This window comes from Meles meles, chromosome 11 (genome assembly GCF_922984935.1).
Source record: "Meles meles chromosome 11, mMelMel3.1 paternal haplotype, whole genome shotgun sequence".
Lineage (NCBI taxonomy): Eukaryota > Metazoa > Chordata > Mammalia > Carnivora > Mustelidae > Meles > Meles meles.
The window spans coordinates 67,841,276-67,853,894 of NC_060076.1; positions in this window are offsets into that span (position 1 = coordinate 67,841,276).

The window sequence follows — 12,619 nt, forward strand, 5'->3', positions numbered from 1 at the left end:
AGGGCCTTTTTCATTTTGTGCATCCCTGTCCCCTTCAGCTCAAACTGGCAGTGACTTTGGACATATAATCCCATAGTCTATTTTGAGTCTTAGTCCTGACATAGCCTTGGTGTTTTCTTCCAAACATACTTGCTCATTTTTTGCCATTTAGACAGGCTGAGGATTTTTGAAATCTAAGTTCTGCTTCTTTTTGCTTAAAAATTCCTTCTCATTCCTCCCGTCTTGCATTTTACTATAAGCAGTCAGGAGGAACCAAGTAGCTCCTTCAGCACTTCACCTAGAAATATCCTGAGCTAAATATCTGGTTTTATCAGTCACAAGTTCTACCTTCCATAACACACTAGAACCTGAACCAAATGTTTTTTCACTTTATTTTTCTTTTTTAAAAGATCTTATTTATTTATTTGAGAGAGAGAGCACACGCACGAGACAGAGCATGAGCAGGATAGAGGGGCAGAGGGAGAGGGAGAAGCAGACTCCCCATGGAACAGGGAGCCTGATGTGGGGCTCAATCGATCCCAGGACTCTGGGATCACAACCTGACCTGAAGGCAGATGTTTAACTGAGCCACCCAGGTGCCCTCTTTGTCACTTATAAAGGACCGCCTTTCCTTTATAGTGTCCACCAGCATGTTTCTCATTTTCATCTGATGTTTCAACCAACATTCTGTTCATGGTTATTTATGCATTCTCTGAGGGCATGGAAGCTTTCTATCCAGCTGTCCTCTTCATTTTTGAGATAGTGGACACCCCATGAGTCTGGGGATTCAGCTTGAGTTGTGTTTTAGCCAGTCACAAGATGAGATGCTGCATTCAATTTCAGGCAATCTCAGCCCTGCAGTGTAGGAGATAAGGGTTTTCTTGAGGGCACACATGGGAGCTTTCTGGTCATTTATATAGTGTTCCACCTTGGAATTAAAATGCCGAAACTCATCCCTTTCTTTTACTACTCTATCCAGCAACAATGGGAGCAAGCAGCCAACTTCATTATCTTCGTTAGGTTTCCAGAAAGTTTGAAAGTACTGTACATTATCATCCAGATCCTTGTTTCTTGTAAGTGGTTGACAATAATTATACAGTGGAGATATTTTATGTATGACTAGCACTGCTCTCTTTACTATTGGAAATAAAGTCAGTAGCATTTTAAAATCTAATCAATTTGGAGAGCCATTTCCAGAAACCCCAAAACCAATTTAGAAACCCATCCTTAAAATTCTGTTCCTCTAGAATCACTCTTGGTACTAAAATCTGTATTAGTCTGGATTCTCCAGAGAAACAGTCTAAGTATATTGATATATATTGAATATATATGTCTTTATATGGAATTGGCTCATGTTTCTAAGAAGTCTGAGAAGCCCAAGATCTGTAGTTGTCAAGCTGCAGAACTATGAGGAAAGGCAATGGGTCCAGAAGAAGCAGGAGAGCCAATAGTGTTAGTTCCAGTCTGCGTCTGAGTCTGAGTCTAAAGACAGAGGAAGACTGATGTCTAAACTTGAGGACATTCAGGTGGGGGTGGGGGTGGAGAGAGACAGAGAATGTTGGAAGGAAAGGAGGAAAAAAAGGAAGGAAGGAAGGAAGGAAGGAAGGTTGAATGGAAGGGAGGAAAGAAAGGAGGTAGGGAGGGAGGGAGTGAAGAAGGGAGAAAACAAAGAAAGGAAGGAAGGAAAAAAATTATTACTCAGCTTTTTATTATGTTCAGGCCTGCAACTGATTGGATGAGGCCCACTCATCCTCGGTAGGACAGTCTGCTTTACTCAGTCTACTGATTTGAACTTAACTTCACCCAAAACATCCTCACAGACACACCAGAAATGCTGAGCCAAATACCTAGGTACTCTGTGGCCTATTCAAGTTGAGAAATAAAATTAACCATTACATTTGCCAGTTAGGGAGTATCACCTAGATTCAACAGTTGGGCTAACCCAAGCACTCAATTTAACAAAGTGGAAGAAGGTAAGGTAAGCACCTCCAACAGCTGTTTGCCTGTGTCCGCTGAGGTTACAGATTGGAGCCACTGTGCTTGGGCCCATGTGTGTCTCCATGACAAAGCCAGCTCAGATTAAAGAACAGGAAGAAAAAGTTCACCAGTGACTCCTTTTGATTTCAGAAAAACAACTTGATCCTCTTATGGAAATTGATGTTGATTGTAGCTGTTTACTAAACATTAGGGAGAATCTTAGGAGACACCCCATCCTCCAACTCTGCTTTTCAATGGGATCCAAGCAGCCCTGACAAACATAGTCAGCGATTTCAGAATATTGATACCAGCTAAGAATGGAGCAGGACTCCTTTTGGTCATTCAAAACCACTGAGCTCATTGAGTCACTAACTAAACAATACACACACACACACACACACACACACACACACACACCCTCTTCCTTTAATCAGTCCATGCATGTACAGACTCTGAACCAAAGAAAAAACTTGTAGTTTTCTAGTGTTTAGTCATCAAAGCAAGATTCTCATTGTCTTTTACATCTATCTTCCATTGGGATCATTGTTTTAATTGTTTTCTCATCAGAGGGACTTAACCCCCATTATAAAGCCTTATTTCAAAGTGTTTTGATCTTTCCCTTTTTTTGAGGGTGGTGTGATAAAAATTTTATTGAATTATACTATGTCTGAAAGAGTACACAAACCATAACATTGGCTTGGTATATTTTCATAAAGTGAAAACATCTGTCTAACCATCACCCAATTCCAGAAATAGAACAGGACTTTAGCCTTTTCCTAGCTCTTAAACCTTATGGTAAACTATCAGTTAGTTTTGCCTAAATTTATATGTTACATAAATAGAATAAAACAATATGTAATCTTTTGTGTGCTGCATCTTTCAAATTACAGTCTACGTGACAGATTTATCTATGTTGTTGAATATAGCAGTAGTTCATACATTTTTGTTGTTTATAGTACTCCATTGTATGAGTGATCAAGTTATGCATTCATTGTAATATTGCTGGACACAGGTCATTTCTGTTTTTTTGGAAATTGTGAATAGTGCTACTGTGACTATTATAATACATCTCTTTGGTGGACACATGATGTGATTCTGCCAGGTCTATATCTAGGAGTGGATTCCTAGGTCATCATGTATGGGTCAGTACAGGATAGGAGAATTAACAGTTTTCCATAGTGGTTGTACCAATATATATGCTCCCACCAGTCATATATGAGAATCTCAATCATTCTGCATCTGTTCACTTGGTATTGTTACCTTGTAAAATTTTAAACAATTTGGTACATACACAGTACTGTATTATTGGATCTTTAATCTGTATTTCTCTGATGATTAGTGAGACTGATCACCTTTTCATATGTATATTGACCCAATTGGATAAGATCTTGTGAGACAGAATGAGTTATCTGTGTTTAGTTGGTGTAAGAAGATGCTGAGTCGATCTAAACTTTGATCATGTGCAATGTATAGCTTTTTTGTAATTGGGTATATTCATTTTCTGGGTGGTAAAAATTTGATCTTTAACTGTGAACACATTAATAGCGTATATCTGGATAATCACTATGTTCTTAAGTAAATGGATTATTGTTTATATAATGGTGAGGTCCTCCCTAGGTCTTGTCAATTCATTAAAATAGGGGTTCCTGGTGATAGCTGAGATTGATTGCTAGGATCAATCAATCAGGTCGATTGCTAGGATCTTGTAAGAACACATATGGTGGCCTGTAGAGTGGTCATGGGCACACTGGCTGTTACCAGCTGAATTGTGTCCCCCCATCTACTCCTATAATGGAGTTCTAATCCTCAGGACCCTAGAATGTAACTGTATTTGGGGATGAAGCCTATAGCGTGGTCATTAAGGTAAAAAATGAAGTCATTATGGTGGACAGTAATTCAGTATAACTGGAGTCCCTGTAAGAAGGGGAAATTTGGATTCCCGCACACATGGGGGAAGATCGTGTGAATATAAGGAGAAGACGGCTACCTCTCTACAAACCAAGGACAGAGGTCTCAGAAGAAATTACACCTGCCAACACCTTGATCTTGGACTTTTAGCCTCTGGAACTGTGAGAAAATAAACTTCTGTTGCTTAAGCTGCTCGGTTTGTGGTACTTTGTTCTGGCAGTCCTAGGAATTGAACACACTGACCAAAGGCTAAGAATCCATCTCGGGGAGTTGAAACCATTGAACTTTGGAGGTGGACTATCTGGACCAACACATTTGACAAAGAAAACATCGCGTCCCCATTCTCCTGAGATGGAGCAATTTTGATCCTTCGAAGAAGTCTCAGGCGGGGGTATTCAATTTGATCTTCCAACTACCAAGACAATGTCCTTTTTTATGAGCACACGGTTCTCCCATATGTAATAGGCTACGCGATTCCCTTTTTTTTCCCCCCTTTCTTCCAGGAGACTCTCCCTCTACTTTCAAATGCCAAAGCACAAAATCACTTCTCGGGTTGGGCCATTTAACGCTGCTCCCAGCTGGAGAAAAACACCAGTATCCCTACCAACTGAGCTCAGCCACCATCTATCCATAAGTACAGTGTGCCGTGGCAAGTTGTACTATGGCTCATTCAATCCACCCCCGTGTTTTGTTTTCTAGACACTGTATGGTGGGGTAAGGGAAACTGACATGAATGGGCCAGTACGCCCACTCTTGTAGAGATAAATTGCTTAACTACCTTGACGGAATCTGGTGACAATAAGTGGGAAACGGTACAGCAAGGGTCCCGGAATTACTTAACAGGGAACTTGGAGGAAACATTTGGTGGTAGATTTGAGAGATGCCCTTGCCTTGGCCCGAAATACCTGCCTAGGCTTGCCTGGGTAACCCCTGAAGCCCCAAGGTGTCTACCTTCTGAAAATGCACCAGGATAAGAGAGAAGCCTGGAGAAAAAGAAATGCATAAATCTTCCCATGCAACCAGGATCCTTTAGTTCTCTGTGGATCCCTCTGGGTTCTGTGATGTAAGAAGTTCTCCACAGTGTCCTGCGCTTAGCCTGGAACAAAGGAGCACGTTCTTTGCCCCCAGTGCATGTGTGCTACAATTTCGAGAGAATGGGAACACCTCAAACAAGGACCTGGGAAGAGGCGGGGGCTGGGCTGGCAGCGTGGAGAGTGGGAGGCCGGGCCCTGAGAGCAAGGGTATTATGTGTAGCCTGGGGACATGCGGGAGCGGGGAGGCAGCCTGTAATTTTTTTTCTTTTTTTTTTTTTTAAGTTTGGAAAAGGATCAGGAGCTATTTTTTGGTTTGTGAGCTTGCTCTTGTTTGAGTTTGCCCTCAGAGGGCTGTTGGTGTGGGTGGATGGTATTGTTCGAGCATAAAATGGGGCAGCAGTTGGTGAGTGGTTAATTTAAGAGGGAATCATTGGTCTGACAGAACAACCCATGTGTCCTGTCCTGTGTGCGTGGGGGAAAGGGAGCCTGCCCTGCCTTTGCTGTTTGAACCAGCTCTGGGTAGCGGGTATTAGTACCTCCACTGTGCAGAAGACACAGATCTACAGAGGTTAAAGCAAATTGACCAAGGTTAAGTGAGGACAGGTTGGAACTTGAATTTAGCTTAGACTTAGGCTGTGCACTTTCCACCAAAGAATGGTTTGTATTTTATTTATTATGATTGATTTTGAATGCTTAAGAGAAGAGCTTCAATGGTGTCCATCTGAGGAAAGAAGAAAGGGCATCTGCGGGCCCCCTCTGGGGTCCATGACTGGGTTCAGGTTTTCTTGGGTTGCTCCCTTGGAGTCACTCCCCTCTAGGGTTGGGGGGGCAGTAGGTCAGCAGGGTGCCAATGGGGAAATTAGGATCTTCTTTCTTCTTGACTTTTAAGTTTCAAAAGAGTAGGCTCTTGGAGTGACATAAAAAATTAAAATGAAAGCTGTCTAGTGCATCTTAGGCCATGAAAGACACTGGGGGCAATGTAAATAATATGAGGGTAAAGCTTTCTTCCCTGTCTTTCCATTAAGAAAAAACAAACAAACAGAAAAACAACAACACTTCTCTGACCAAGCGAATGTGGGGAAAGACAGAGAGGAAAGGTGAAGGGAGAGGTTTGTAATGTTCCAGATGAGAGCATGGGTCCTTCCCTAGTGGACCCCAAGTGGACACTCCAAGACCACCAGCCTTCCCTGGAGCCAGCACCGTCTCCCCAGCTGCCAACGTCAGGGCCCACACGGGAACTAGGAAGGTCCCGAGAGCACCCAAGCAGCAGAGCAACACAGTCCTCCTTCCCCCCGCTTCTGGTGGGGATCTCACTTAGACAGTGCTCGCAACTCATGTTTGGGTCTGAGTCTTTCTTCAGCCTTGACTTGACTTAACCTACATGTCCAATCTCTGCTTCCATTCTCCTCAGCTAGAGGGTGGGTCGTAGACACATAGAGCAGGTCATGGTGGAGAAAGGCAGCCCCTCTTTTGGGTTTGGGTAGGCTGAGAGGAACCAACTTCAGAGCTCAGGTTAGGCCTTGTACCCATGTTCTGCATCATCTGCCTCAGCATGGCGGAATCTCCATAGATGCCTTCTAAGGAGCCGCGTTTCTGCAGGTACGAGCATGGACAGACATCCGTCCTGCTGAGATAGCCAGTCATTCATTCCCATTGTCCTTGCTAGGCCCATGCAAGGCTTCAGCTAAAACTAGCTTTCTAGCAAAAGTGCTTCAGCATTTTGTGTACTTAAAATTCCATCTGAGGGCGCCTGGGTGGCTCAGTGGGTTAAACCTCTGCCTCCTGCTCAGGTCATGATCTCAGGATCCTGGGATCGAACCCTGCACTGGGCTCGCTGCTCAGCAGGGAGCCTGCTTCCCCCTCCCTCTCTGCCTACTTGTGATCTTTCTCTCTGTCAAATAAATAAATAAAATCTTAAAAAAAAAAAATTCCATCTGTGCAATTCAGGGTCAGCTCAGTCCTCCCAGGACTTGGGCTTGGAAGAATAAAATGTTCCTCCATTATCTGCCCCCGACCTGGGACTGGTTGACAAACGGGTGAGCTCATTAAGCCAGGAGATGCTGGAGAAGGCCTGGAAGGCCCTGGCTGAAGACAGAAGTCTCCTGGGACAGGGTGAGCCGTGCTTGCCAGAAATGGACAGTTTGGAATGGAGTCAAAGCCGGTGACTTTCTAGGAAAGCTTCAGCCGCTACCTGAGCACTGTGGGGTCCTGTGTTCTGAGACCAACAGGCAGGAAGAGGACATAGCATTTTGGCAGAGGGGACCAACCATGACCATCAGGAGGTAGGCAGGCTGTGACACAGTGACACAGTGGGGGTTGACAGGTCCCAGATCCTAGGTGATACTCCCTTGCCCATGTTGGACAGCAAATGGACAAGGGCAGCAGCCCGGGCCTGAGAGGGGTTGGGACCCTATGATCAGGCAGCTCACGCCTCCAGCTAATGCACCAAGATGGCCGGCGGACATGTTCTGTGAGGCTGGGGGCAAGCTAGACTGGAGGGCAAGGAGGAGCTTGATGATTACCAGCGGCAGCTAGAGACCACCAGAAGCGTCCGCCAGTATCTCACGTTCGTGAGAGAAAATCGGCAGATTTGGACAAGCTGAAAGCAGCTCAGGCATCAAATCTCGTACCCCCGAATGTGGCTTGAAGAAAAATTCTGATGGGATCCATGGCTCCTATGTTACCTGAAATAGCTTAAGAAACTGAAAAGGAGCCTGACTCCCTTGGCAGTTGTCCAAGGTTCCACATCCTAGGCCACCTGCTTCTAGGAACACTGGATGCGGTCTCCCTTCTGCTCCATAGTCACCTAGGGGTTCATGACAAGGCCAGTCATTACTGACTCTAAGACCTCTACTGGATGAAGATGATGGTAAGAAGGATGGCTTTCTGGGAGCCAGTGGACCAGCAATGGGGTGTGGAGGATAAAAGGGACAAAGGAAGAAACCTACTCCACTGAGGGCCACCAAGAGTTCAAGGAAGTCAGGCAGATGTGTTCTGGGCTCTTGTTCAGGGGGATGGGAGGCTGGGAGAAGACAATGTGGTTAGGAGGTTGTGTGACGACAGGGATGTGAGAAAGGCACTGATAAGGTCAGTAGAAGAGAAAAAGCAGGGACCTGGGTCAAAGCATGGATGAGGAGGAGTAGTACAAAGACAGCATCTGAGGACCATAAGGGGTGGTAGGGGGGCTGTAGAGGACCTGGCGGGGGGCCAGCTGCGTTCTCTGCACACCCCCACAGCCCCCACCACTCTCTGGCTCCTGCTTATTATACCTGCTGGTCTGGTACTCTTCAAATGATCTCATGGCTGCTCCTGTCCCCACATTCTCAGAGCCCTGTGAGCATCCCCTTATGCCCAGGTCATCACTTTCTGCCCCTTTTCTACATGCTCACTCCCGGAGGGCAGCTCAGAAACACCCAGCGGAGTCCCATGGCAGCCCCCCGCCTGCAGACCCGCCTTCACCTCCACAGCTGGTCCACGTTTCCAACTGGATGGACAGACCTCACTTGGATCTCTAAGATCTTGAAATCAAACTCATCTTTTCTGCAAAAATGAACCCTTTAGACTCTCATTCTCCCATTATTTTTTCAGCCTCTCAAGCTGGAAGTCTTGACTCCTTTTTTTTTTTTTAACCAATGCCTCATCCAAACTGTCACAAACATCTCGCAGCTTCTTTAGACATTTTACCTGACATTTTTTTATTCCCTTTTATACCAGACACACTGTGCCCTGGGTTGCCTGCCCTAAACACAGTCCCCTTCCCCACTCCTTCATCTGCCTGTCCTATGGAATCTGCCAGAATCTCAGGGGATGGATCCTAGGAATCGTGATTCCCAATGACCTTGCAGGTAATTAGTTTGCCTTGCCCTGATCAGGACTGAGTGTAGTGAATCAACAGGGTAGGTTGGGTTATGGTCTGTGACAAATTAATCCTGAAGTCCCAGTGACTTAACATACCACATATTCATTTGTTCACGCACGTTCTCATGTGGGTCGGGCAGCCTCCTTCTTTTGTAGTTACACCATCTGGAGCGTGTGGTCTCCAAGATGTTGAGACTCAGAAGGCAAGTGCTGCAAGGATTTCCTAAGGGATGAAGTGGCTCCAGCTTAGTTACAAGATTTTGTCCTGAGCTGCAGGGGAGGCTGAGAAATGCCTGTGAAGCTCCCAGGAACAAGGAAGGGTCTTTGCGGCCACTCGTCTCCAGGGCTTGCCTGGTTTTCCTCCTCTCTGTGTGTATGGTTGTTCCCAAGTCCCTGCCAGCCGGGGCGGTAGAAGTGACTCTGTGTCACAGGGGTCCTGCAATGCTCTGTGCAATTTGCTCCAACCCTCATGCATCCCTGCTCTTGAGCTGAAAAACAGGACTCAGCAAGCTCCTGGAGCAGCACCCGGGGGGGGGGGGGGGGCTCACCCCACCCACGTCACACCTGCTTATTAGAGTGCCTCAGCTGCCTGCTTTATTCGAGAATGCTCAGAATTTCCCCCTCAAGTTCCCTGACATTTTCAGTGGGGGAATGTATAGAACTTTCTAGAAGTTCCTTGAAGGAAGCTCATCCTACACTGACTTCAGCTTAGGAAGTTGAATTGAGATGAAACAAAGAAAGCCTAGAGAAGGTAGAGCCAATGCTGAGGCATAAACAATTATTTCTGAACTGTTTTCTCCACCTTGGCTGTTAAAGTAAAAACAGTCTCGAAATATCCAGAATAATCCATCGCGCCTGAGTGGGGACTGTGTAGTGAGACTGGATGGGTTTGCACGGCAATCCACTGCCCTCATTCTAGGGACTGGTCTCAGGCACGTTCTTTCCCCGGCCTAGCCTCAACGTTCTCCTCTGCAGAGCGAGGGAAGACTCCATCGTCGTCTCCTCGGATGAGCTGACTCTTGAGCCTGGGGCTGATTGGGAAGCAGTGAAAGCAAGTTGTAATCCTCATCGTCATAAAGCCCTTATCTGCGCTGACACGCCAACATCTTCACTTTGATTTTTGGCTTGTATCTGTGAATGTTGATTTCAATAACAAAATTTGGGTGTTTGCCCTAAAACATGTACTCTACACAAGCTTAGGGAGATGCTGGGACCAAAGAATGTTTCCTGTTGATGGGAAGGAGTTGGTGGGAGACTGAAGCTCCCTGCCAAGCGTGAAGGGGGTGTTGATTCCCCTCGCTACACAGCAAGCACTTAGATTTGTCAAGCGCAAATGTTTTGTGACGTAGTCCACGGCCTGTATGAAGAACTGCTGTGGGACTCTGTCCCTCAGATTGTCCCCATCTGCAGTGTCTTCTGCTTTTGCTTCTTTTGGGGTTCCTAGGTGGGCCTGCTGCTGTCTCTGCTTTTGAGGAATGGATGGAAAATTATGGGGAGGAGAGGACCTGAGTCATTGTTGCTGTGCCCCTTTGCTTTTTTCCTTTCTTCTCCCAGACCCTACGTGATGGGAACAGCAAGGAAAGGCAGAATTAAGAAAATTAAGGGGGGAGTATTTCTGGATCTGTCAAATGCACTGCTTGCCAGCGGAGTTCCCATCCGTGCTGGGCGTGGTGGGGGTTTTCTTTCAGGTTTTGTTCTTATACAAAAAGGTAATGCACCTGGGGGGCCTGGAGTGAGGGTGACCTACTGAAGCCATAAAGGAAGAGAACGGGAGTTTGGATGTACCAACTGGGAGGAGCCTGGAGTAAATCTTTGCAATAAAATAAAGAAAATAGCAGCTGAATTATTTTCCTCCCAAGGGCTAGGACAGAACAGGGTATGCAGAGACCGCTCCTAATGGCCCATAAAGTGGGAACAAACTTTTGGGACCAACAGCTCAACATTTTTTCTCTTAAAATTTTTCTCGATGTTCATTAAAGGTGTTCTTCCACTTGCCTCAATATCTTAAAATTAAAGTTAGCCAAGGCCAGATCCGCCTTCACGACTATCAGAACTTACCAGCTTAGTTCAACTCCACCGAATTCCAAATAGCTGTGAGTATGTATTTTCTCCTTTCAATTACGCTCTTGCTTCCCATTCTGATTATTGCAAGTTATGTAAATCAAGCTAGAGAAGAGATTTAATTTAATCAACTGTGGGCTTACTTGCACCAATTTGAATATTAGCTGTCGTCTATATGTAAATGACTGTAGAGAAGGGAACTTGTTGCTATGCAGGGTGACCAATTCCTGATGCCATTCTTGCTGGCTAACTTTGCTGCAGATCTCAAGGTCAGGCTCAAAGTCAAACTGGTCGTGGGAATTTGTGTGCTCTGGAGGGAGACACTCGACTTTCCAGGTCTGTGCTCCGGTGATTCTAAAGACCAGCTGTGTTTGTACCTACGGTCAGGGAGACCTCCATCTTGTCTGTTATTCATGGTTTCTGAGAGAAAACAGGGAAGGAGAGAGACAGAGAGAGGGGGATTGTTTCTTTTTACCAAGAATTCTCCACTCAGTCAAACGCGACATTCTTTGCATTCCAGATCCGGGAAAGCAGCTAAGGTATCCATCCCCTGAGGAAAAAAAGGAGAGGAGGCTCTTTGTAGCTGTTAGCAATCTAGGAGGAAAAAGAAACTCTCTCCAAATCGCACAAAGGGACAGGAAGAGAGAAACCATCAGCACGGAGCGGGTTTTCAGCAAATAAGGGAGGAGAATACAAACCCAGAAGCTTCCTTGGGGGGCAGGGTACCCCTCTGGTTTATCACAAACAAAATACTCGTCCCTTTGAAGTGCTAAGGCGGCTTTTCAGTGGGGAAGGAAGAAAGGAAGAGGGATTCCATGGTAGTAAACACACTATCGGCTCATCTGGAAGGTGCGGGGCGAGTTTCCAGGCACACGTGTTTTGCTGTTAGAAAGCCAGAGAGGTGGCCTTCCTAGGAGAGCTGACTTCTTCCTCTCCCCTCCCCCCTCCCTAAACTGGGTCAGGGAGAGTTTCATATTTTTGTTGTCGTTGCTACACTGCCAGCTCAGAGGTAAGATGATTGGCTGAGACTTGGAACTTAACAATTGACGTTAAATACAGGCAGCTGGCTGTGTTTTGATTAAAAGCCACAATCAAGAAATCTGGCAATCTGGAATTTTGTGTTGGCTGAAGCCTGTTTTTTTTTTTTTTTTTAACCCTATCTGCACAATTGCTAGTCTTTCGGGGCCTTTTCCTTTACTGCTCCCTACTGTTTTCCATATTTAAAAAAATTGGCAGAAATTGTCCAAAGTCATGCAAGGTGCCTAGGGGTCAGAAGCAGCCGAGATGTGCTGTATTCTGCTCCATTTGATGGAAATGAACACAGAAGACACGGATCGCTTTGTTAGCACAATCTCTAATTCTTTTTTTTCCCTACTCAATTAATTGCTCATAAATGGGAAAACAAAAACAACTCAGATTAACTCCTTTCAGGGACAGGGCCAGTCCAGAAGCTGCATTTTGTTGCTTCTGGGGCCACCTTGCGGTTGACAACTGTATTTACAGTTTGGCGGTCAAGGACGGATACATTTGCGAAGTGCGGTCCATGTGTCAGTGTGACTTGGAATGCCTGGTTAGAAGATCTGAGTGTGATGACTACCGCTTAGTTTCCATTAGGAAAACATTTCACAAAATATCTTATAATAGGAAAAGCGAATTGTGAGGAGTATGGAAATTTACGCACGATTATGAAACATATCAAGAAAACCCAGGTTTTATAGTTCCTATAAGGCATCTGCATCTTGCAAGCTCTCGTGTGTGGGAGGTGGGAGAAAGGGGAGCCCCTGTTTTCCTGCTCGCTCTCT